General features: G+C 44.2%; 1 protein-coding gene across 1 annotated transcript in view; it reads right to left on the reverse strand.

Moving 5' to 3' along the window:
• Positions 1 to 22077, reverse strand: part of CHRM2 (cholinergic receptor muscarinic 2) — a 175499-nt gene extending 153422 nt beyond the window's left edge. Inside the window, exon 1 of the mRNA XM_081927196.1 lies at positions 21364 to 22077. The gene's annotated coding sequence lies outside the window, so the exon portion shown is untranslated. The remainder of the gene's footprint in view (positions 1 to 21363) is intronic.
• Between the last annotated feature and the right edge of the window lie 3068 nt (positions 22078 to 25145).

A 25145-nucleotide genomic window follows, 5' to 3' on the forward strand; every position in this document is an offset into this window, starting at 1 on the left:
GTAGGTCTGTCCTCAGCGCAAAGACTCTACAGGAACAAATGTGTTCCCTGGGGGCCAGAGGGCAGACCTGTAGAAGCTGAGTGAGGTGAAGAGGTTGGTGGGTGAGACCTTCAGAGACATAGCAGTGTCCCACTTCTACACTGATGGCTTCCCTGTTGTCAGGGAGAAGAGGAGACTCAGAGAAGGAGGGTGTCACTCTGAGGTAGAGGGAAATGGTTCCTTACAAGGGACTCATTCCATGAGGGATGAGCAGCCATCATATTGTGCTGAAGATTCTTCTCCAGCGTGTGAAGGAATCCTGGTGGCAGGAGATTTGATCAGTAGGAACATAGATGGGTGTGTGGTGGCCATGCAGACTGCAGGGTGAATTGCCTATCTGGTGCAAAAGTTATGGATGTTGTGTCGTCCATTGAATAGATAGCCTGAAAGTGGAGGACTCGGTGGTCATGATGCATGTTGGCATCAACGTCATGGGGAAATATAGTTGTGATGTCCTGGAAGCAAAATGTAGGTTGCTGCATAGGATGCTTAAAGCCAGGGCTTCCAAGGTAGCTTTCTCTGATATGCTACCAGTTCCACCTACAAGGCCAGCTAAACAGTGCAGCTTTGAGGTCTTAGTGGGTGGATGAGAAGACAGTGTCAGGAGGGATTTGGATTTGCTGGCACCAAAGAACATTTGGGAACAAGTTGGACCTGTACAGGCTCTAGTTGAACTGTGATAGAACCAGACTGCTGGTGCTTAAAATTATTATTATTTTCTTTTAAGTGGCAGAGAAGCTTTTAAACTGATTACAGGGGGGAAGGGGGAGCTGAGAGGAGCTGAGTAAGGATCGGTTCAGAACAAATCTTCCCCCTGGGATGAAGATGGGGGGGGTGGAGTGAAGAATTAAATGCGGGAGGTGGGTATAGAGCTAAACACTGTGAGTTCAGCAACTTAGAGAGGCCAAAGTACTGCAGGTCAAAACACAAGATCCAGAAACACTTGGAAAGAGACACTGTATATTTGTCCATATGTTAATGCTAGAAGCCTCTGAGCCAATATACCGTATTTTTCTGTCTATAAGACGCCCCCATGTATTTTGGGGGGACTCTGGTTTAAGAAAATGGGGAGAGATCTATCTGTGTATAAGATGCCCCCAAATTTTGGACATTATTTTTTAGGGGGGAAACCTAGTCTTATACACAAAAAAATACGGTAGGTGAACTGGAATTCTTGGTCTCGGAGGATTGCATTGAGGTAGTGGGCATACCATAGTTACTCAAGTTTAATGCACCATTGAATCTAATGTGCACCTCAATTTTCAGAACCTTGAATAATAATAATAATAATAATAATAATAATAATAATAATAATACCTTTATTGTCATTGTACAACCTGTGTACAATGAAACAACAAAAAAGTATTTGTTGGCGAATGTAAATGTGCCATTGAATCTAATGTGCACCTTAATTTTCGCAACGTAATTTGGCCAAATAAGGTGAGCATTAGATTTCAGTAAAGATGGTAACAAAAAATAATAATAATGGCGGAATAGAGAGAACCAGTGGAACAGCATTATCTCTGAATAGGAACTCTATAGGAGGGGCAGGGCAGGGTGTCCTGGAGGTGGTGTCACTCCTCATGTCACAGAGGACACTGAGTCCAGCAAGCTAGAAATCCCCAAAGGGGTAGACTTCTCCATAGAGTATTGTCCATCACAAACTTGTGCATAAGTGGTTGCATTTAGTGGAGACCATGTTGAAGGCAGCATGGGGGGTGGGAAGAGTTCATCAAGTTAGAAATTCCAAAAGGGGCAGGATCCTCCACAGAATTATTTTGAGTGGTGATACTGGTCCTCATGAGTAATTAACTCCTTGGGACATGCTATTATCTCCCTGATCAAAATATCTGGGGGTGTATTGAAATGTACAAGATACATAAGTATTTATGTGAAAGACTGTACACTACTTGATTTATACAGCTCAGCTCTTGTACACAGATTGTACATTTGCTGAACGGTGCATGTGAATGGCTGTATGAGTGTACAGTTCAACTCTTTGTGTGCACGGGTAACATGTGAACAGCCCTTCTGCCTCTAACAGTAGCCCTTCCCCCATAATTTCTCCCCTGCCCTTCAGAAGCACAAAGCCTCCAAAAATATGCAGCTACATATTGCTGACTATTATCACTACCATGATCCACTGACACACCTGTCCTCTAAGTCTTTGTCTAGTCTCCTTTCAAAGCCATCTAAGCTGGTGGCTTAAATAAATAAATAAATATTATTTATACCCAACACATCTGGCTGGGTTTCCCAAGCCACTCTGGGCAGCTCCCAACAGAATATTAAAAACACAATAAAACATCAACCATTAAAAACTTCCCTAAACAGGGCTGCCTTCAGATGTCTTCTAAAAGTCAGATAGTTATTTATTTCTTTGACATCTGATGGGAGGGTGCCACTACCGAGAAGGCCCTCTGCCTGGTTCCCTGTAACCTCACTTCTTGCAGGGAGGGAACCACCAGAAGCCCCCTGGAACTGGACCTCAGTGTCCAGGCTAAATGATGGGGGTGGAGACACTCCTTCAAGTGTACTAGCCAAGGCAGTTTTTTTCTTGTGTCTGTGGTTTCCATTGAGCATATTTTGTGGAACTCTGTTCAGTCTCTGTTCAGTCTATCCTGAATCATCTCCCAATCAATTTTATTCATTTACTTAATACATTTCTGTTAAACAATGCTTTCTCATAGCAGCTTGCAAGCATAATTAAAGCAATATAACACTTAAAAAACCCAATTACAAAACCAAAAACAGCTACAGTTTAAAAGCCCAGCACACACACTTAACAATGGACTGAAACACACAAAAGTTTGTAATATTATTTTAAAAGCTAAAAGAGAGGTCGTACATATTTCACTGAGTGCCAGAGATATGGGGCCACCACTGAAAAGAGTCTGTGTCTCTAGTGCCCACAAGTCTGATGAACTTTTGCCCTTGTCAGTCATTTGGTCTTGGAAAGTATGAGATATAAGGATGAATGTAAGGCAGAAAAATGAATCTAAAAACAAGAACATCTTCCTAATTTGGTGGGAAATACCTGTTTTGATCAAGAAATGCAAAATTCAAAGAGCATATGCCAAGTGACATTTTAAGACATGATGGGTCATAGCTTTGCCTGGAAACCAATCCTAAAAATGCTTACTCAAAAGTAACTCTGAGTTCACTAGTACCTAGTGTAGTAGTGATGGAAGAGGAGAACTTAACATTGAAGGTGCTCCCATGTTACCTTCAATGCATATATAATCTGTGAACCTGTATGCACAAATAGCTGAGGTGTCTAAATCAATCAGTGTCCACTTTTCCACACAAGCACTTGTACATGTGTTCATTGCAATGTGTGAATAAGCCAAGAGCTAGACCAGGAATGAGGACCCTGTGGCCCTCTAGCTGCTATCGAACACCATGTCCCATCAGCTGCAGCCACCATGACCAAGGATGGTCAAGGATGATGGGGTCCAACAACATCTGGAGGGCCATGGGTTGCTAGATAAGCAATGGCTTCATGGGAGGGGACATTGGGCTAGATGCCCTTAATAGCCCCCCATCATGAGTGGACTGATGTACTTACTACTGTCACCACAGTGATGGGAGAAAGAGTGATATGGGGGGGTCAGATGTGCCCCCCATGTGGGCTTTGGTCCTAGACCTTTGATCTGATTCAGCAGGGTTTTTCCTATAGAATATTTGACCCCTCTAGGTAGAGAGAAGTGTGGGGAATAATATGTTATTGCTCCTTAATCCAGTGGAGGCTTTTCTGAAAACCCTTCCTCGTGCTGAAATATTCATGAAGCCTGCCTTCTTGGCACCCCGACAAACGAATTAGGGTGAGGAGATCCATTTTGGCAAACAACAGTTAATTCTCCTTGGGTGAAAACCATTCCGTTTTAATTAATAGTCATTAGACTGAAAGAAGCTTTTACTTGGCTTTAGGGAATTGGCCATTTTGGCGGAGGAGTGAGCTAGATATAAACATAAAGCATTTGTTGTGTTGGTGAGGTCTACTCTCCCTTTTTTATGGCATGTTATTTGAAATAAAACTGACTCCCAAGAATCCCCTCCATTGAATGGCATTTATTTAGAGCACACAGGGGCTGTGGAGACCCTGCATAGCTTCACATCTTGAATGAAGCCTCCGTTTGAAGGGGAAACATGAGGAGGCATGCAGCTAGATAAAGAAATAGTAACCTTTATTTGAATGAAAGATGGCCAGCAAGTGGCCCGTGAACTTCTTGCCTCTGTCTTTTGACAGAAATCACCACCTTACATCAGCGAAAGGATACCTGGTGGTAGTGGGACATGCTACTCTTGAGTAGACCACCACTACAGTGGTACCTCGGGTTACAGACGCTTCAGGTTATATACGCCTCAGGTTACAGACTCCACTAACCCAGAAATAGTACCTCAGGTTAAGAACTTTGCTTCAGGATGAGAACAGAAATCGTGTGGCAGCAGCGGGAGGCCCCATTAGCTAAACTGGTACCTCAGGTTAAGAAGAGTTTCAGGTTAAGAACGGACCTCCGGAACGAATTAAGTTCTTAACCCGAGGTACCACTGTATGGTGGCAATGCTCTATATCTATATCACAGAAGGGATAAAATGAATTTAGTTTGTCCAATGTGTTAGATCAGGGATAGCGAAATGCTGGCTCATGGGCCAAATGTGGTCCTCTTCTGAGTTTCCTCAGAATTGTCACCAGACCACCTCCACTCTGTCCCCAGGTCACATCCCTCACTTTCACACCTACCCACCCCATGTCCTTAAACTCTGATAATGCTTATTGCTTGTCTGCATAAAGGGTGTGGGTGTGGAAAATAGCCTACTGCACAAAGGTAAAAAAAATACATTCATTGCCCTGCCTTCTTTTGTCTCTTGCCTCACTCATCTCTTGTAAGGTTGCCTCAGAGGGAAGGCATCCCTTGAGCTGCAAATGGTGATCCACCCTCATCGTAGATCTTTGAAAGGGAATCAGCATATTGCACACCAACAATCCCATCCAAAACTTACCTTCCCTGGAGCAAGTCTTCTCAAGCTGGATGGCAATAGCCCAAGTAAACATGCTAAAGGAGCTGCAGATTTATTTTAATCTGGCTGATTAATTGTACCTGGAAATAATGCTATATAGATTTTTTCCCCTCCAGGGAGGCAAGCTTGTTTCACTTGTTAGGCTTACTTCTGAGCACCCACACAAACAAGATTGCAATGCAGATGTCTCAAATGAGTGGTGTCGCAAGACATTGCCTCTCCCAACCCATGAAGCTGCACACTTTATGACTTTGGAAAGCTATCCTTCCCCAGATACAAGCAGTGGAAACTTGTATCATGAACTGGCAGGAGGATGGGGAGGAGGAAGAGGATCCTGGCGAGGGGTGTAGCCAGGACTGGGACACACCGGGTCAAGCAGGGGGTGGGGAAGGAAGTACTCACAGGGTGACGGAGGATGGCAAAGGAATGGGGGTCAGGGCACAGGAACCAGAGCAGCAGGACCCATCACCAGAGCCGAGGGGTCCTGGTATCCTTGAATACAGTGGGCTCTGAGGCATAGGGAGCAGCGGGAGACTGAGGCAAGGAAGGGCCCATAGCCCAGCTCCCTAGATGGCCAGGTGAAGCTCACTAGCTCTGGGAGGAGGTGTGTGATTCCTCAGCTGCAGTAGGCTTGGAACAGGTGAGGATCACATGCTTCATCAAGCCCAGATGTGGCAATCAGCATGCAAAGTACAAAAGGGAAGCAGAGCTGGGGTACTGTCTGCTCAACTGCCCATGTTGATGGACCTCTGCTTGGATTCTCCAGGACCTCTACAGGTGGTAGATGGGTTTGACTGTGTTTCATGGCTGCTAGACATAAGACTTGGCTTTACCCTGGACTGCGTTTCCTGACCTTTGGATTTTGGACTTTGCTTGAGTGGATTGACCATTGACCATTGGACTTGGCATACTACTGACTTGCTGCAAGATAGGCCAGGGGTTCAGGACAACTTGGGACTCGAGGAAGAATATTTTGTATGGGCTCAGATACAAACTCTTCTAGGGCTGAGATGCAGTACTGAGATGCTGTCATCTTTAAAGCACAGCCTTCCAACAATGCAGGAATATAGGAAACTGCCTTCTCTCACTGGTCTATCTAGTTCAGCATTGCCTGCACTGATTGGCAGCCCCTTTCTAGGTTTTCAGATGGGGGGGGTCTTTCCTTGCCCTAACTGGAGATGCCAGGGACTGAGCCAGGGGCCTTCCTCATGCAAAAGATGTACTGCAGTGCTGAGCTGCCAAAATGTCACATCATCCCTCATCCGCACCAAATTCCAGACATTTGCCTGTGCCGTGTTACTGTGTAGGTACAAAGCAACAACCACTTTGGATTTAATTATGCTCATCGCTGCAGAGCATTTTCACACATGAATCATAAAAGCACTTCAGTGATGATCTGGAATAGTTTGATTACTTGCAGTATTTTTGTTCGCCGTAGCTCAGTGGCACAGCCCCTGCTTTGCATGCCGGAGGTGCAAATCCAGCATTAACAGTTAGAGCTGGGAACCAGCCTGAAACCCTGGAGAGCCAAGGGCAGTCAGTGTAGACCAGGGGTGGGCTGACTTCAGGTTTGTTGGATTTAGCTAGTTTTTTCACTAGAACTCTGAGATCTACCAACTGGAACCAGGTACAGATACAGTTAAAATTAAAGAACAAGGTATGGCTGGCTGGCAATAGATTAGTAAGGGATTCTGGTTCCCAATGCCAACATCAAAATAAAGGACATTTCTGCCCTTTAGTTGGGCTGCTGAAATGAAGAACGCTTGGATTACCAGGAGTAGACATTTGTGTGAAACTTCAGTTTTGGTACACAAAAGTTCCTAGGCTCAGTAAGCCCGAAGAGCCACCCTGTTATTTAATTTGAACTGTACGTCTTTTGTGGATCCCTATCTACCTTTTGCTCACTGCTGGTGTAGTTAATACTGAGCCACATTGACTAATTGTCTGATCTGGTGCAGTATATGGCAGCTTCCAATGTTCTCAAGTTTTTCCTGACTCAAGCTGTCTCCCCCCAGCCAGCATGATATAATCATGGTTAGAGTATCAGACTAGGACCTGTGAGGCCATGGTTCAAATTCTCACTCAGCCATGATGTGCAAAGGGGTGCCCTTGGGCCAGTCTCAGCTTCTCAACCTAACCTACCTCAGAGGGTTGCTGTGAATTGGAGGAAAAGAACGAGGTGTGCCATCTTGAATTCCTGGGGGGGGGGGAGTAGGATATAAACGCAATTAGAAATACATAATAAAGCACACACACACCTGTCTAGCTGGGATGCTTGGGGAAAAGTTCTACGGTAATAATAGCACACTTTTCAGTACAGTACATCTGTTCACAGGTGACATGTAAAGCACAATATGTTCGCAATGGAAGCTAACTCTATTTCCCTCTCGAACCTTCAAACATTTTTTTTTTTTAAATATATGCTTTAGAACATTAAGAATGTCACTGCAATTCATCCAAATAGTGGAAGACTTGCCCTTTCCTGTATCTTTTCCAGATCTGTGATATGATACCCTTTCCCCCCAGTTTATTATTATTTTTTTAGATGGGACGTCCAGAACTGTAGCAGGCAGGCAGAATGAGAAGTACAGCTCCAAATGTACATTGGCAGCTGTAGTGTTTTGTGTAAGGAGACACAAAGATGTGATCAATAAGACTAGACAGCCCAATCTTATGCTCCACTGTGCCGTAGGCACACTGCCTAAGATGTCTTGCTAGCTTCCCACTCACTCTGGCACCGGAAGCCAACTATAGCTAGGTACCAGTAGCCAGTGGTGCTTCTGGAGTAGCATAAAAGGTTGAAGATGGAGAGGAGGTGGAGTGGGGAGTAGCTGTGATGCTTTTAGCTGCATCAAGAAGCTTTGGGTGAAGAGGCAATGATCAGCATATTCATTCCAGCTTGTAAGCTTCTCAGGCAAACCTCCTTGCTGGAGACTGGAATGGTTAACTAGACATTGGTCTGATCTCACAAGAGGGTTGGTGTACTCTTATCCCACACTCCCCTTTTACAAACTTGAGACTAGGCGCCAGTGTGGTGCAGTGGTTAAAGTGCTGGACTAGGAATTGGGAGACCAGGGTTCAAATCTCCACTCAGCCATGAAACTAACTTGGGTGGGTCATTGACTCTCAGCCTAACCTCCCTCATCAGATTGTTGTGAAGGGAAAAGCTATGTATGCCACACTGAGCTCCTTGGAAAGAAGGGGGGATAGTATATGAATGAATGAATGAATGAATGAATGAATGAATGAATGAATGAATGAATAAGTACACAGGCTTCCTCCCCAACCCAATGCATTCCAATGGTCATTTAGATGTCTTTGTGTGTGTCTTGTCTTTTGTGGAGAGTCCTGAAGAAACATAATAGAAGCAATTTCAAGTATCTGAAGTAGTGTGCATGCACACGAAAGCTCATACCAATGAAAAACTTAGTTGGCATCTAAGGTGCTACTGGAAGGAAATATTTTATTTTGTTTCGACTACAGCAGACCAACATGGCTACCTACCTGCAACTAGAAGCAATCAGTTACAGATAGGTAGCCGTGTTGGTCTGCCATAGTCAAAACAAAAAAAATTCCTTCCAGTAGCACCTTAAAGACCAACTAAGTTAGTTCTTGGTATGAGCTTTCGTGCGCATGCACACTTCTTCAGATACACACAATAGAAGCAATCAATTACTGTACTTTGTGTTTAATGCATTCCAGTGGCCATTGGGAGAGCCATTGTATACTGGTGGCCTTTTGGAAGAAAGCAATGACAGTTCATTTATTTTAGTATGTCCGCTATAACAGTTCTAATTATACTGAAACAGAGGGAGCTGCCTTTAAATGAGCCAAGTCTGAGACCACTGATCCATCTATCTTGGTGCTTTTTACACCAAAGGTAGATGATATGGTGCCCTCCAGATTTTGTTGGAGTAATTCTGGCCATGATGCTTGGTGCTGATGGGAGTTGTGGACCCTGGTCAACAGGCAATGCATGTGTCTTAATGCTGAACTACAGCAAAAAATGAGCAGCTTTTGCAGAGACAATATGAGAGAAAAGGGGGATAGACGTGGGTAGCTCTTCCCCATATGCCAATGAAAAACAGGTTGCTGTGTTTGGTTATGTAAGACTCCATCTAAAACAGAGGAGAGGATCAGGCTCTAAGTATTTTCTTTCCCTGGTAGAGCTCTGAAAACAACTATACATTTGTGGTATCACATCTGGTCCGATGGACAGGCTAGATGGCGACAAGTTGATTTTTATATGTTTCAATCGTTCCTCCTCTTGTCAAAGCTCTTTATTCAAGGTCATCATTAAGTTGCTAAGGGGGCAGCAGTGGGGGAAACCTCACTCACACTTCTGCTCTCTCCAGTGAGCACTGTGAATATTTGATTATGCACCTTGATTCCTGTAGAATTAATCATGCCTTAATAATCAGATGCGCAAATCAGTGTTTTCAACTGCAAGGTGGATTAAGAGCTACGGCAGGCCTACTCTGTCTATGTGCTCAGCTTCGCTTTCTCTCCGATGCCCCTGCGTCTTTTCTTGAGGGTGACTGACCTCTCTGCAGAAATCCTCCTGTCCATACAAAATAGAGAAAGCACAACATAGCAAAAGTCTGGTAGCACCTTAAAGAATGTGGCAAGATCCAGAGCATGCCTATTTATTAAAACACATAACTTGATTGTAAAAAAACACCCTCAAAGCAGCTTGAAAAAGCAAACAGTGAAATTAAGAAAGATTTACAACCCTACTTTAAAACATCCAAGAGTTAAAATACTAAATCAATCAATCAATCAATTAAATTTTATACCCTGCCCATCCGGCTGGGTTTCCCCAGCCACTCTGGGTGGCTCCCAATGGATTAAAAACAGAATAAAACATCAAATACTAAAAACTTCCCTAAGTTGCCTTCTGGGCTGCCTTCAGATGTCTTGTAAAAGTCTGATAGTTGTTTATTTCCTTGACATCTGGTGGGAGGGCGTTCCACAGGGCAGGCGCCACTGCCAAGAAGGCCCTCTGCCTGGTTTCCTGTAACCTCATATCTCGCATTGAGGCAACTGCCAGAAGGCCCTTGGAGCTGGACCACATCATTAAATGGGGTTTAATTTCAAGTAGGGATGGGGCAGTATTTCAACTCGGTTAGCATTGGAACGCAAACCAAATTCACACTTTCTTTCTTTTTCTTTTTTTAAAAATGTTTTTACTAATTCACACTTTCTGAAACAATATGTGAACTGAAACACAGCCTCCTCCAAAATTTGCATTTTTCCAGATGTTGCAGTGAAGTTCTTTAGCTAAGTAATGTGTCCAAAAATGTGCCTTTTGGGTCAAAGTGTGCATATAAATGTGGAAATGACCTTTTTTAAAAAAGGATGATGATAGGGCAAATGGCATTGCAAAAAGTGTATATTAGGCAAAAATACATTACGTATATTAGGAGAAATCTGCTAATGCTGATAGATTTCCATTAAGACTCGTTTTAAAAATAAATAAATTGCAATCTGATGTGGAGAACTGGATTAAAGGCTGGGGACATGAGAAGTTGAAAGTAACAGGAGTACTCATTCACCCTCCAAAGTAAATCTGTTTATGATCAGTCAGGATTGCAATCCTACACATGTCTCACTCCTAGGTAAACATTTTGTAGCCTTGTAATCCTATGTGTGTTTACTTAGAAGCAAGTTTCTCTGTGTTCAATGTTGCTTACTCACTAACAGGTGTGTAACCTTCACAGACAGCAGCTTTAGAGTAGGGTCCCATACATGCTTATTTAGAAGGAAATCTCACTGTGCTCCATGATGATAGCGATGATGATTTCTCAAATTTATATATTGCCCTTCACCCAACAGTCACGGGGAGGTTTACAACATAAAAACACAGAATGCGTAACACAATAAAAATGAAACAATACCCCCCCCCATAAACTTTGCTTCCCCATGCGATTGCAGTCTCAGATTTTGAAATTTAGCAGAGAAGGAATAAATGTTTGCTGCTCTGTCATCCTTTGGGAGAGACTGGCCGGTCAGTGTGAGTAAAGAGTAGACCACATTTCACCAGTGTGAAGCCCCTCAGATGATGTTGGACTACAACTCCCATCAGGCACAGCCAGCACATCTGATGGCAGTTGTGATTCAGCAACATCTGGAGGGCACCTTGCGGACACAGAGTTGATACTTTGTGGTGTCTCTGTACCTGCCAGTCCAGCTCTTGTTCCGCTGCCATCTCCCTGCAATAGACTGCAGTCTTCCTCTTGGAAGAGTCACCACTCTGGCAATCGTTCAGGGATAGGTTCTCAGCTATCTAGAAGTTAACAGAACCACAGTCCTTGCTAGCAAGTGGGTCAAATCAGCCATGGTATTCTTGTGGAGCAGCTGTCCAAGTTAGGGATGGGTGGCACTACTTTGTCCTACTTGGATGGTCATTTCCAGAAGGTGATGTTTGGGGTGTTCTCTTCAGCCCCATGGAGTTTTGACTTTATTCCCCCCCCCCATGCTGTTTAACATCTACATGAAACTGCTGAGTGGGGTCATCTGGAGGTCTGGAGTACATTGTCAGCAATTTGCTGGTGACACACAGCTCTACTTCTCCTTTGCTTCGGCACGCGAGGCAGTGGATGTGCTGAACCATTGTCTTGCCCTGGTAATGAGATCCAATATCTGAAGTTCAATCCAGGTAAGACTGGGTGGCGCTGTGGCACTGTGGTCTAAACCACAGAGTCTCTTGGGCTTGTCTATCAGAAGGTTGGCGGTTCGAATCCCCACGACAGGGTGAGCTCCCGTTGCTCAGTCCCTGCTCCTGCCAACCTAGCGGTTCGAAAGCACATCAAAGTGGAAGTAGATAAATAGGTACCACTCTGGCGGGAAGGTAAATGGCGTTTCCGTGCACTGCTCTTAGTCATGCCGGCCACATGACCTGGAAAAACTGTCGTGGGGATGCATCTGGATCCATTGCTGTCAGCTGAGGCTTGAGTGGCCTTGTTGGTGTGGAGTGCCTTCCATCAGCTGTGCCACTATCTGGACAGGGATAGTGTAGCAGAATTCTAACCTGTTGTCTGTTTTGGTAACCGCTAGGTTAGAATTCTGCTAAACATTATATGTGAGACTGCCTCTGAAGACAGTTTGGAAACTTCAGCTGGTTCAGAATTCAGCAACCAGGTTGCTCACCAGTACAAATTGGTTTGAGCATATAATGCCAATCCTGGCCCAGCTGCACTGCCAATTAGTTTCTGGCCCCAATTCAATATGCTGGTTTTGACCTATAAAGCATTTGACCCTGCATTCATCACCTGAGGCTCTTCATGGGCTTCTTCTGTGAGAGCTCCAGAGGTTGGCAACATGAGAAAAGGCCTTTTCTGCAGTGACTCTCCACTTGTGGAATGCCTTCCCAAGGGAGGCTCGCCTGGTACCTTTGTTAAATGCCTTTGCCTGGTGCCTAAAGATATATCTACTCCCAGGTCTTTGGTTAATTAAATAAGCTAGCCCCTAGATTGTGTGTGTGGCAGAGTATTGATTTTGTTTGTTACTATGGCATGTATTTATGTGATATATATATATATATATATATATATATATATATATATATATGCTTTCGTAGATTTTCACGGGTACAGGAATGCAGGTTTTGGTGTCCTCGGGTGTCTTCCCGTGTAAAAGTTGGGGTGTCTAGGCGACGTTTCGACGAGGTCTCACTCGTCATCTTCATGACGAGTGAGACCTCATCTTCATGACGAGTGAGACCTTCTTGAAGATGACGAGTGAGACCTCGTCGAAACGTCGCCTAGACACCCCAACTTTTACACGGGAAGACACCCGAGGACACCAAAACCTGCATATATATATATATATATATATATATATATATATATATATATATGAGAGAGAGAGAGGAGACATGAAGCATCAGAGCTGAAATCGGAAGAAAACAATTGTGGTGTCCTGGCTTGCGTGAAAAATGAGACATGCAAAAAGATTCATGCTGTAGTCCTAAGGAAATTGCCATTTTTTTGGGGGGGGGATTCTTAATGTGCTTCCTAGAGCTACATTTAGCATTGCATCTAGCTTGAAACATATTGATAGACCTTAAAGAGTCTAGTTTTAAAAAGAAGAAATATGAGACCACAGACTTTTAAAGCCATCTAACTCTTGACTTCATAGTCCAATTTCTGGACTTTGCAGTACTTTTGTTTGTTTTAAATTAATACACACATGAGCTCCTTTGCTGCCTTCTTTGCTGCAGCATTCATTATCAGAAGCAATTAGGAATTATGTTGTATTAGTAAGCCATTTCTGCAGATTGAGCTCTCTCTCCCTCTTTTCCCTTCTCTGACATCCTGTGGCTCTCTGGTAAACAACGTTCTTTTAAATCTGGTATAACATCTGTCATCATCAAACTCTATTTATTTTTTTTAGAACAGAAAGTGCGCAGGACTCTTGAAAGCTCTCCTGGAGCTGATACAGGGGAGTAGCTAAAGCTGCAATCCTATGTATGCTAATTTGGGAGTGAATCCCACTGAACTAACTTCTGAATATACAGGCATGAGGATTGCACTACAACAGTCTGATCTATGAATCAGATAATACCTGGTTTTTGTCCACCCCGCATGCATTAAGAGGCTTTAGGCAAGCTACTCTCTCTTAACCTCAGTTTTCTATCTGCAATAAGGAGATAATCGCAGCATGCACGCCATACATTTAAATCGCAGTTAAAGCACATGCCTTCTCTCAATGAATTTTGGGAACTGTAGTTCACATGCACAGAGTGTAATAATTAATAATAATCATAAATCATCATTCTGTGCAAGCCCCAGCCAAATGGATGTAAGTGTGATATTATCCTTGCACAGCATTCCTAGATTCTGGTGATGCTTGTTCTGGAGAAATTCCCAGGAAAGTGCAACCCTAGGGTCACCTGGGACCATGGGCCCAATGGCACCCCTAAGAGCTTTCCCTGGGGTCCTCACAGCTTCTGTACCTCATCACCACTCACAGCTCCCTTTATCATGAGATGGCAAAACTAACTATGTCCGTCCCCCTCCGTCCCTGCTCCTGGAAAGCACATAGAGCAGAATAAGGAAGTTGAAAGAGTGACACGCTTTCTCACATCTTTCAACTCTATGTGCTTTTGAAGAGTCTGTTCGGCACCTGAGTAGCTGGGCAGAAAGCAAAATGACTGAGAGGGAAGTAGGGGTGGGAGGGGAAAGGAGGCAATTTGGGAGACTAGGGGAGGTAAATGGAGTGACTAGGGATAGGGGGAGAAAATGGAGTGGGTGGAACATGCATTCATGGATCCAACACAGCCTGGATCCAGTAAAATGGAGCCTCTTGAAATTTCATATATTTTTTTCCTAGGGTTGTCCACTCTTACGAAGTTCACCAAATTATAGATTACATTGGTCTCCATTTACTGAACCATAAAAACTACAAGATGTTGGCAAGCATAAGATCTGGGACTTTTTATGGTGCAATGTAAGGTTTAATTGGATGAACTTTTGCCGGGGGCTAAGTAAAATTTATTCAAATGCAAAAGGATCTGTTTTAATTACACTGGACCCCACTTTTACCCAGACCCTATGGGAAAGCAAATAATCTGTGGTGCCCACCTCACTCTCAAAATATCCAAATGTGCTCCACAAGATTGGTGGCTCCTGGTGTAGGGTTACCTTTCTATAGACTCGGCCCTCCAGATGTTTTGGGACTACAACTCCAGTGGTCAGGGATAATGGGAATTGTTGTCCCAAAACATCTGGAGGGCCGAGTTTGGGGATGCCTGCTATAGACACTTGATTGAGTGTATACACAGCAGGACATTCTTCTGTATAAATGTCAATGATTCTGTGTTATGTAAGCCAAAGAAGGTGGAGGAAAGGGATGGTTTGGATCCAAGGAGCTACGAGTGGAAGGAAAATAATTGCCAGTGGTGTTCCATAAGTTCTTGCACCAGAACTTACACCAGAGTAATTTCAAGCAGTGCTATAAAATTATCTAGAATCTGATGTTTCCATGGGCACAGGTAGTTGCACAAGGTAGAAGAACATTTCTGGATCTGGTTTCATTCTTCTGTAGCCTACGCAGCTTCCAGACATCCTGTTTACTCAGCATTTATCCTGATTTGTCTGCCCAAATCAATGTTTGTGGGGAGAGTCCCAAGGGCCAAATGAAGAGGCTTAGAGAGCCACATTCAGACCCAAGACTTGAGTTTCTTCACTCCTCTTCTAAACTTAAGTGAACTTAAAATGCCAAACCGCACATGCTCAGTGTATGATTAGGGTTGGCAAGCTGTGTTTTTGTCTTGCGTATCAGGATTACAGAAGCAGTTGTAAAGCATGGAATGAGGGGGTATGAGGGGAAGAGAAATGTCAGTTGTGTGCTTTGCAATTGCAATAATACTCATGGCAATCTAAATCCCTTGTAAGACCCTTAAGTCCAGGGTCTAGAATTACCTAGTAACACCACTCTGCCTTCTGCATGCAGCAGAATTATTATTATTATTATTATTATTATTATTATTATTATTATTATTATATAGTATACCTTTGTCTCAAACCACTTGACTCTGCTAGTTTAAAAAACCAGAGCTTGTGCTAGAACACTGAAATGGGAATGGGGGTATTATGGTATGTGGGTGAGAACTCAGATTTAGAAATATATGACGAGCACACACACAGTCAGAAGGCAAAGCCCACATTTGAACATGAAGCATGGAAGACACAATCTTGGGCACACTTGCTTGGAGATAAGCTCTCATGAACAAAGTGGGATTTGCATCTGAGTAAACATGGTTATGGTTGGGCAGTAATGCATTATGCTGAAACACTCTTCTGCCGAGCCTATGCATATCTGCGCAGAAGTCATTTTCACTCCAATAGAACACAGAACTGCTGTCTAGACATGCTTACTGGGGTTTTAGTTTCCCTGTCAACAGAACTTAATTGGAGTCACTGCCAAGAAAAATTGTATTGCATTGTGCAGCATGACTAAACCCCTTACTAGTCCTAAACCCCTTACTTAGAAGAAAGTTCTTTTGCAGGTATACGCAGCTTGTGGACCATTAGACATAAGGATGCCACCCACCAAGAGACATTTCTTTATGGTGACACATAAGGGGCACAATAAGCCTATTTGTTTGGCTGCTGTCTCAGACAGGCAGGTCATAATATTTGGTGGATGTTCAGACTTTGCTGGGTACCAAATTGTGCATTGTGTATTTTAAGACTAGCCTTAAAGGATGCCTCTCCGTTCCCTGTTAAGGAACTGATCAAATAAGGAAACAGCAGTGACAAAATGTTAGACGATGGGCCCGTAGGTGACGTTAATTCATGTGAGGATCATCATTACAGAATTGTTTTCAGTGCTGTTATCATCGTTATTAGTATAATAGCACAGCACCATTCATCGGAATGCTCCAGGGGACACCCAAGACACTCAGATAATTGAATGCTCAGTTAAATGAGGAAGGTTCTTTTCCTTACACATGCATTGGCCCTAGTCTAAAGCATGAAGAGTTCAAGATGGATTTTAATAACTCTGCACCCAAAAAATTATGGACACTTTTTGCACACTTTTGCTAGTTCAATTATAAGAGCAGTTTTTAGACCGGCAACTGTAACTCATGAATGTCTTTTCATGCAGTATAGAAGCCAATTTCAAACTGAATGCACATTCTAGGCTGCCTGAAGATTTTTATTTGAATCCCCGATGCAGGAAATGAAAAAAGCCAATGTAAGCATCATTTGTGGGAATGGCCTGAAAGTTCCAGGCAACAGACATTTGGATAACTGGGCAATTTCTGCAGTGTATTACCATTTAAACACTATTTTGTGTCAGTATCTTCAACAGCAGCAAAGCAACTTAGTCTCGTTCAGAAACACATCAGGAGCTTCAGACCACCGAATTTCTCGCCTGAAAGGTAGTAGCCACAGCATTTGAAGGCTTATCCATGGTGTGGACTTAAACTAATTTAACAGTTACTCCTTTTGACTAGGGAACTTGGTGAACTGTAATACTGTTAGGGCATGGAGAGGAAACCTATAGCTCTCCAGATTTTGCTAAGCTAAAACTTCCCTTGATTATCTGGTTGATGCTGATGAAATCCAGTAAAATATGAAGGACCACTGGTCCCTATTCCTCTGTTTTAGAAGGAGCTGAGCTCTCCTGCAGAGAATTATGGATGTCCTTACCAAATGACTAGTCCAAGAAGTCTTTGGTGAAATGCTGATACATGTGTATGTGGTATGTGCACTTTTGAAGTGCAGATATGTCATTCCTATATTCCCTAGAAAAACATGAGAGCTCAGTGAAAAGGTCTGGTGGATTTGGAGAGATTTGGAATGTGACTAGGATGGTACTGGAAAAAAATCCTCTTCCATAGTGGGTCTTGCCTTTGTTGTAGGAGTACCTACCACAGAAACTATGACTCTGCAACTTGCCTCGGGGCTGTTGGGAAGTGGGTCTGGGTAAAAGAAGTGGAACTGCTGAGCTATTGTCATGGATCGCAGGTCAGTAGTACATAGCATGCTTTCATTGGTGCAGAAAAGGGTCTAGGGGTCTTAGAAGACCACAAGCTTAACATGAGTCAACATTCTGATGCAGCAGCAAAAGAAAAAGCTGGTGCTATTCTAGGCTGCATCAAGAGAAGTATAGTGTTCTGATCAATGGAAGTAATAGTCCCGGTCTATTCTTCCTTGATCAGAACACACCTGGAGCACTGTGTCCAGATCTGGGTGCCACAATTTAAGAATGATATTGACAGAGTGGAATGTGTGCAGAGGAGGGCAACCAAGATGACAAAGGGTCTGGAAACCAAGGTTTATGAGGAACAGTTGAGGGGGAATGGGTATGTTTAACCTGGTAAAGCGGAGACTAAGGGCATATGTGATAGCCAAATATCTAATGGGCTGTCAAATGAAAGATGGAGCAAGCTTGTTTTCCCCTGCTCTGGATGGTAGGACCTGAGCCAATGATTTCAAGTTACAAGAAAGGAGACTCCCAAATAAACATCAGGAAGATCTTTCTGATGGTGGGCTCTGCTTCTTTGGAGGTTTTTAAGCAGAGGTTGGATGGTCATCTGTCATGGGTGCTTTAGCTGCGATTACTGCATTGCAGGGGTTGGACCAGATGATCCTCAGGGTCCCTTCCAACTCTACAATTCTATGATTCTAAGAACATTTTGAAAGCTAACCTTGCTGCATCTGGGGACCTTCCTGCTTAGCAGGACCTGGGCATCTGCCCTAAAGTTCTACTTGGATGATACCACACCATGCTTCATATGCAGGAACACCCAGCTGTTGCGATTCAATGGGACTTACTCACAGGTAAATGTTTTCAGGACTTGAGCCTAGTAGACTCGTGATGGCAGTGGCGTAGCGTGGGGGTGCAGGGGGGGCCGGCCACACCGGGCACAACATCTGGGGGTTAGGGTTAGGGGGCACAAATCCACGGGTTAGGGGGCGCAAATTACTTGCCTTGCCCCGGGTGCTGACAACCCACATTACGCCACTGCGTGATGGTTCTAACTCACTTAAACCGGAATAGTCAGACTGGCTCCTCTGGTTTGGTTGCAGGCTTGGGAGACCCTGGAGGGAGAGCCGTGGCCTCTTCAATTAGACACAACCAAAGATCTGACTTAGTATAAGGTAACTTCATATGCTCATGTGTGTGCATGGCCTTGATAAACCTCTGTGTCTATCCAAGGTAAGAAATAGCTGCTGATTTTGAATTGGCAATGCTGGCTGATTCAATTTCCCCAGCCTTGGAAATCAAACCAATCCGTTTATAAATGCGACCTGAGATTTCCTTAAAAAACAACAACTTTGTTACCAAAGAAATTAGAGGTATGTATAAAAAGAGAAGCACAGCAGGGGCAAAAATGTAGCTGATTCAAGGGCATCTGAATGACCATAAAACTCTGGAAATGGTCCCTTGATCTGAATGCCTGGAGCTCTTGACTGCAAAACCCCAGAGCAGCCAAGGCAGCACTATTAAGGCTATCTAACCGGAACGTAAGCACGATCTATTGGAGGGAGAGATATTTAATAGAGTTTCTGACTAGAGCTTAGCCAGGCAATGACAGTCACCATCTCTCTTCCCCCCCAAGAGCTGTCCCATCTGACCTTCCCAGAAGTGTTTTCTCAAGACCTCTGCAATAACTGTTCTGAAGGCATCCCTGATAGGCACCCACAGGGGCACAGAGATGCGTTTCTGGAGCATTGCTGCACTAGGGAGGCTGTTCAGAAAACATTTTCCTATGTTATGGTGGGGGGGCTGGAGCTTGTCGGTTCATATTTTGTCTGCCCACATCAACTCTGCCACGTTTCTATCTCCCCTGTCCAGTCCCACCCTCCCAATTTTACTTTATAGCTGTAACTAAATCTCAATGCCTGATCCCATCAGGACACAGAACCCCAGCATTGGTTTTAACTTATTTGTTGCATCGAATTCCAGCCCCTGCCGGTTTCCATCTTTCATGCTTTGGCTGCACTTTACTCCACTCCTCCTATGCATAATAATCCCCTCCTGCAAGGCTGAAAAAAAATGCTATACTGTATAGAAGTTAACTAAGCTAATTTTTGCATTTTTTCTATCACTGCATTGAAGGCTGCAATCCTATGCACACTTAACTGGGGATAACCTTCACTGAACACAGTGAAATTTACTTCCGAGTAAATGTGGAAAGGATTGCATTGTCCATAAACATCTTCCTTACATCAACTGTGGTGCTTTTTGCACCTGTGTTGCACTTGCTTTGCATCCGGATCCATACTCAATGCTTAGAATAGACCCATCAAAATCAGTGTGGACTTAACAGACTTGTTTCCCCAGAATTTCAGAATTCCCACTGAATTCAATGGGAATTGCTCTCAGATAAATGGGTATTGCAGCCTAGGTTATTCATGACTATCTTAAAGTCCCATTGATTTCAATGGGTCTGCTATAAACATAACTAAGGCTATGTACACACTGCTGTTTACTGCACACCCTGTACACTCCCAACGATGGTTTAGGAAGTTGTGTGTGCACATAGGACAATCTACACCTGTGGCCACAATCTACACCTACCCTGTTGTTTCTTATGAAATACTGCATTCTGATGCATTTCCCCCCAAACCAGCTTCAATCCAAATGGAGAAAAAGAATGACTTAGCTGTGTTTTAAATTGGTAATGTCTACACAGCCTAAGATTGCCATCCTAACCCCATACTTGGGAGTAAGTATCATTGCATTCAACGAGGATTACATCTGAGTAGAAATGTTTAAGGTTGCCCTGTAAATCTTGATCCAATCCTTTGGAATCTAGCACTCCCTTTTCCTTCCTTTACTATACATAACTCATTCGAAGCACCAAACTCCCACTTTGATTTAAACTTCTGCATCTATTTTATTGTACTCCCCTTCATGAATAAACATCAGCTATGGCAAACTTCTTTGCCATCCGTTCTCCTCTCTACCTTCACTGCCTTCCAACCTTCATGCATCTCAGTACCTCCACTGCCTCTCGCTCTCCCGGCGCCAACCCTCCTTGGGAAAGATGCTTCTGTGGGTTCCTCCACACATGCACTTCAACAAGTTCAGCATGTGTGAAAGAGCCTTCTCAGAGTACACATCTGGATGGAGAGACTTTCCATATTTATTTACCGTATCTACCTACTTATTTAAAGTATGTGTACCCTGCTTTTCACTATATGTCCCAAACGGCTGACAGAAAGATAAAGAGAATGTAAATTAATCAGAAAATAGAGCCATTAGAAATACTACAAAATTACCCCCTTTGCGTCCCTGCAGCCTAGCTAACTCACACGTTTGGCTGCCTCCAGTACTGAGTGCATCAATTGACTGGGAAATTAAGTCAGGGTTAGGGACCCAAGAGGAGTGGCCCCCTTGATGTTGCACACCTCCCATGTTCCCTGACCATTGGCCATGCTGGCTCTGTGAGCTGATGGAAATTGGCAACCAGCTGCAATGGAATTAAGCGATTTACACGGAAGGTAGGCAGATGCAGAAGAGCTTCTACACCTTCAATAGCCGTGTCGCAGAAGAGGGTCTTTCACCGGCGGGACAAGCCATCCCCGGGAACTCCCCTCTTTCCCTAGGAGACGACTAAAGGTGTAGGACCCCCGTCCTCTTTTCCCACCCCTGGTCAATGCGTGGCCATCCAGAGCCTGCACTACCGAAGTGTGAGCGAATGTCAAGTTCGGGGCAGAGACGAGATTCGTCGCGCAATGTGCGCAGTGAAAATAATCTACATTAACGCGGATGGGAACAAAAGACGAGCGAGCCAGACGTTCCTTGAAAAGCAGCGGGTGAAACGGCGAAATGCCCTACCTTGGAAAGACAGAGGCGCGCGCTGGGCTAGCTGCGGGTCCATATCGGGCTGTCCGTTGAAGAAGCAGAAAGTGCCCGAACCCCAACCTGGAAGGGGCCCTAGACCATCGTCGGAGGGGGAAGTGGGGTGCGCTCAATCAGGGGCTGCGTTCAGTCAAGCCGCTGTTCAGAAAAGCGCCCCACCAGCCTCTTTCGCTGCCCAGCCGAGAGCCGCTCAGGGCGCCCTCCAAACCTGCTCCTCGCTGGTGGAGACGCGGCGTTGTTTTCCTCCAAATCTTTCCAGAGGCGTTCAACGCGGCATTAGTACTCGAGAGCCAGGCGCTCTTCTCCACACCCCCTACTCCACCCCCACCCCGATGACGGCTGTTGGCGAGACCCTTGAGTGCCTAGCAGCCCCCAACGCGCCACCAGAACGATCGGAACCAGATTGTTAGTGATGCAAGTGACAAGCCGGTCACAGCTTTCGCAGAGGAAGACTGCGCGAATGTCTCGGATTTCTTTGGGAAATCTTTTGCTTTGCAGAACCCAAACATAAGCAAACACACAAACGCGGATCAGGGGTGACATAAAAACAATAGCTCTGGGTGAGATCGCCCCATAGTGTAAAACGAGACCATTCCAATGTGGTCAAGCGATCTGGCCATAGGGGAAGTCCGCTAGGCTGCAATCCTATGCACGTTTACCTACGAGTAAGCACAGCGGAATGCAGGGGGGACTTGAACCGAATAAACGTGCCCGAGACGGGGTTTTGCTCAACTGCCACCCCATCTCCATTTACTTGGAGTGACTAGGACTAAATGGACTAAGCGAGGCTGATTTCCGGGGTATGCATGCACACGTTCTCTTAAATTGTGGATCTGGTTGTTAACGTGCATGCAGTTCTCCCCTCCCCCCCCAAAAAAGCAAAATGGGCGTGGGGGGAGTAGGCAGGTGGGTTGGTAGCCCAAGGGAAGAGGTTTCCCCTTCACAGGTCACTCGAGTGTGGGGCGTGAAGGTTTTGGTTAGACATAGCTCTGTGAGCAAGCAAGGTGTTTGTGCAGCCTGACAGATCGTGGCCGGCTGCCTCGGTACACTCGGTATTTGATGACATACTCAAACATCACGGGGACTTAAGTGAGCACGAAGGGTCGCATACGCTGAGAATGACCTCGAGGACCCTTACAGATTTAGCCGCAAAGCATATTTACAGAGGCTGAGATAGCAGCCCTTTCGATAAACAGAATTTTCCTTGGATTTACTGCGAGCGGGGTTGGAAGTTCTCTTAGCAAGAGGCTATGCCCTCTCCAAAATCCTCCGATGAATATACAGCTGGGGGAAGGGGTGTGTGTGTGTGGCCAAGGAACACATTTACGACATGCATTTGCAAGAGTTTAATACACAATCAGTTTCCCGCGGTTGTTGTAACTCCAGTTGCACCTAAATGCCTTGCTTTTGGAAAGGGGCCAGCAGTTTAACAGTGTAATAATTACCGGATTTATTGAGCAAGTTACTGCGTGTAGAAGCGCAAAGGCATATGACCTAAACTCCGGCGAATGTGAATGCCAAGGCTCAAAGTCAAACAGAGGCAATGAACGTAAAACGTCGTCCTATCGCCCCCGGGATCGGGACAACTTTCACGGAGAAATTTCAGCACGCTGGACAGCTCTATGCCTCGTTCCCTTGCCTTCTAGCTTGGAAGGTGCCCCAAAAAGCCAGTTCTTCAAGGATTTTAGCAGGATGTATCTTTCGAAGTCTTTATCTTGCTCGTCATTATTGTTTATAGGGACAAGCTATGGTTTCCCTGTGAGTTGTTTCTACATAAATATGAACTTATTTTTTTCTTGAGGTTGATAAACTTGGATCCCATCTCTCTTTCCTCCTCCCTCACACCATCTGTATCCAAAGGTGTGGGGGGGGGGAGTAGTCCTATTAGTTTGTGATCCTCAAAACTGCGAGTCTTGTAGCGCCTTAAAGACGCGCAAATTTTATTATGGCATAAGCATTTGTCGTTTAGAGGCCACTTCATCAGATCAGTACTAGTTCTGGAAAGCATATTCCTTTTCAAATTCTGCAAACCCTTCTTAACTTCAGAAGCTCTATCCATAAATATTTGTCTATGGGAAAAGGATAAATAAGTTAATTTGGTCAGACATGCTGAATTAAGGATCAGGCAGTGTTTGCAGTTTACCCTCTCAGGACATGTGTTTGTGTGGAGAGAGAGAGAGAGAGAGGGAGGGAGGGAGGGAGAGAGAGAGAGAGAGAGAGAGAGAGAGAGAGAGAGAGAGAGAGAGAGGGAGGGAGGGAGGTAATCAACAGGAACAGTCATTTCAGCATCCCCAGGAATCATCTAAGTACCTGGTGTACATGCTTGAGATACTTTAAGAGAAATTACTCACCAATTTTGTCCCATTGTGCTCAAAATCAGAGCAGCCATTTCCCATCCTTTCAATGTTGGCATAAAGGGAATGAGGATTCTACTCTGCATTAATGGTTTTATCAGAACTGGAGAGAGGATGGTAGTTCATCTAGATAACTTCATACTGGATACTCAGATCATTTGGTGTGTGGCACTGGGTGCCAGAATGGTTAAGAATTGCTTTGATGGTTGTCGGGTTATAGGAGTGCACTAGTAATTTGAGATAACCAGTAATTTCAAATATCATGATTGAGATGCTTAGCATTCCTTTCCTCTTCTACTCTCTCGGCATATTTATAGCTGTGTATGTGTGTGTGTACACACACACCAATTAGTCATGATTGGAAAATTGGTACTGTGGACTTTCACTGGAAATGCTATTCTTTTTCTTGAAGTACCAGTACATTTCCTTTATTCTTATTTCTTTCTTTGCTTTCCATCTCTGTTACCATATACAATTTCTCCTTTATTTTCCACAAAGCAGAGCACTTAAATGGGCAGTAATTATGGTGGTTATTAAATCAGATTTTTGTTGTTGTTGAAGAAGAATGCTCTCTTAATGCATGGGGAGAGGTGTGTTCTAGACCCTAATAACATGGGAAAACATAGTTAAGACTAAAAGAGGAAGTATCAAGGATACTTAACTTGCAAAAACCTCACCTCATAAACCAAATATAGCCTGCGGGTCAGCTGGGGGGGGGAATATAATAACTTAAATGGGAAGATCCATTGACAACTTTGAAGCACTAACAATGAATATTTCCCTTTACATTCATACCTCTAGCCTTTTTCTCTTTGGACACAGCTGCATATAGCCTTTAATGAAAAATCAGTACTGTTTCTTTTTAAATGGTTTACTGAAATAAAGGCTCTGCTCTGCTCCTAGAATACTGTTTGTTTGCACAGTGCAAGGATTAAAAAGGCTTACCTGCCCATGCTTGTTGATCCCTTTCAAGGAAGGGGCAATGTTGACTTATAGAGCATGCATAGCTCAGTTGGTTGAAGCATGGTGCTGATAATGCCAAGGCTGCAGGTTCGATCCTTGTATAGTACAACTGCATATTCCTGCACTGCAGGGGGTTGGACTAGATGATCCTCAGGGTCTCTTTCAACTCTGCAGTGCTATGGTTATATCACTTGGGGATGTCAGACTTACTGAAGGCCTAGTGTGGAAGGTTGATGCTAAGTACAGATGAATGGCATTGGGTCTGGTGGAATAGTAGAATATTGGTCAGCAGAATATTGGTCACTCACCTCTTCTATTAGTAAGTGGGTATACTATGTGCTGGGCTGGGGTGGGAAGATATCAAATATAAGATGGGGGAGCTTCTAGGTGCACAGAAATAAATTTCTTAAGCCTAATACATTCTTCAAGTGCATTCTCAGA

The sequence above is a fragment of the Podarcis melisellensis genome (assembly GCF_964234715.1).
Source record: "Podarcis melisellensis genome assembly, chromosome: 10".
Classification (NCBI taxonomy): domain Eukaryota; kingdom Metazoa; phylum Chordata; class Lepidosauria; order Squamata; family Lacertidae; genus Podarcis; species Podarcis melisellensis.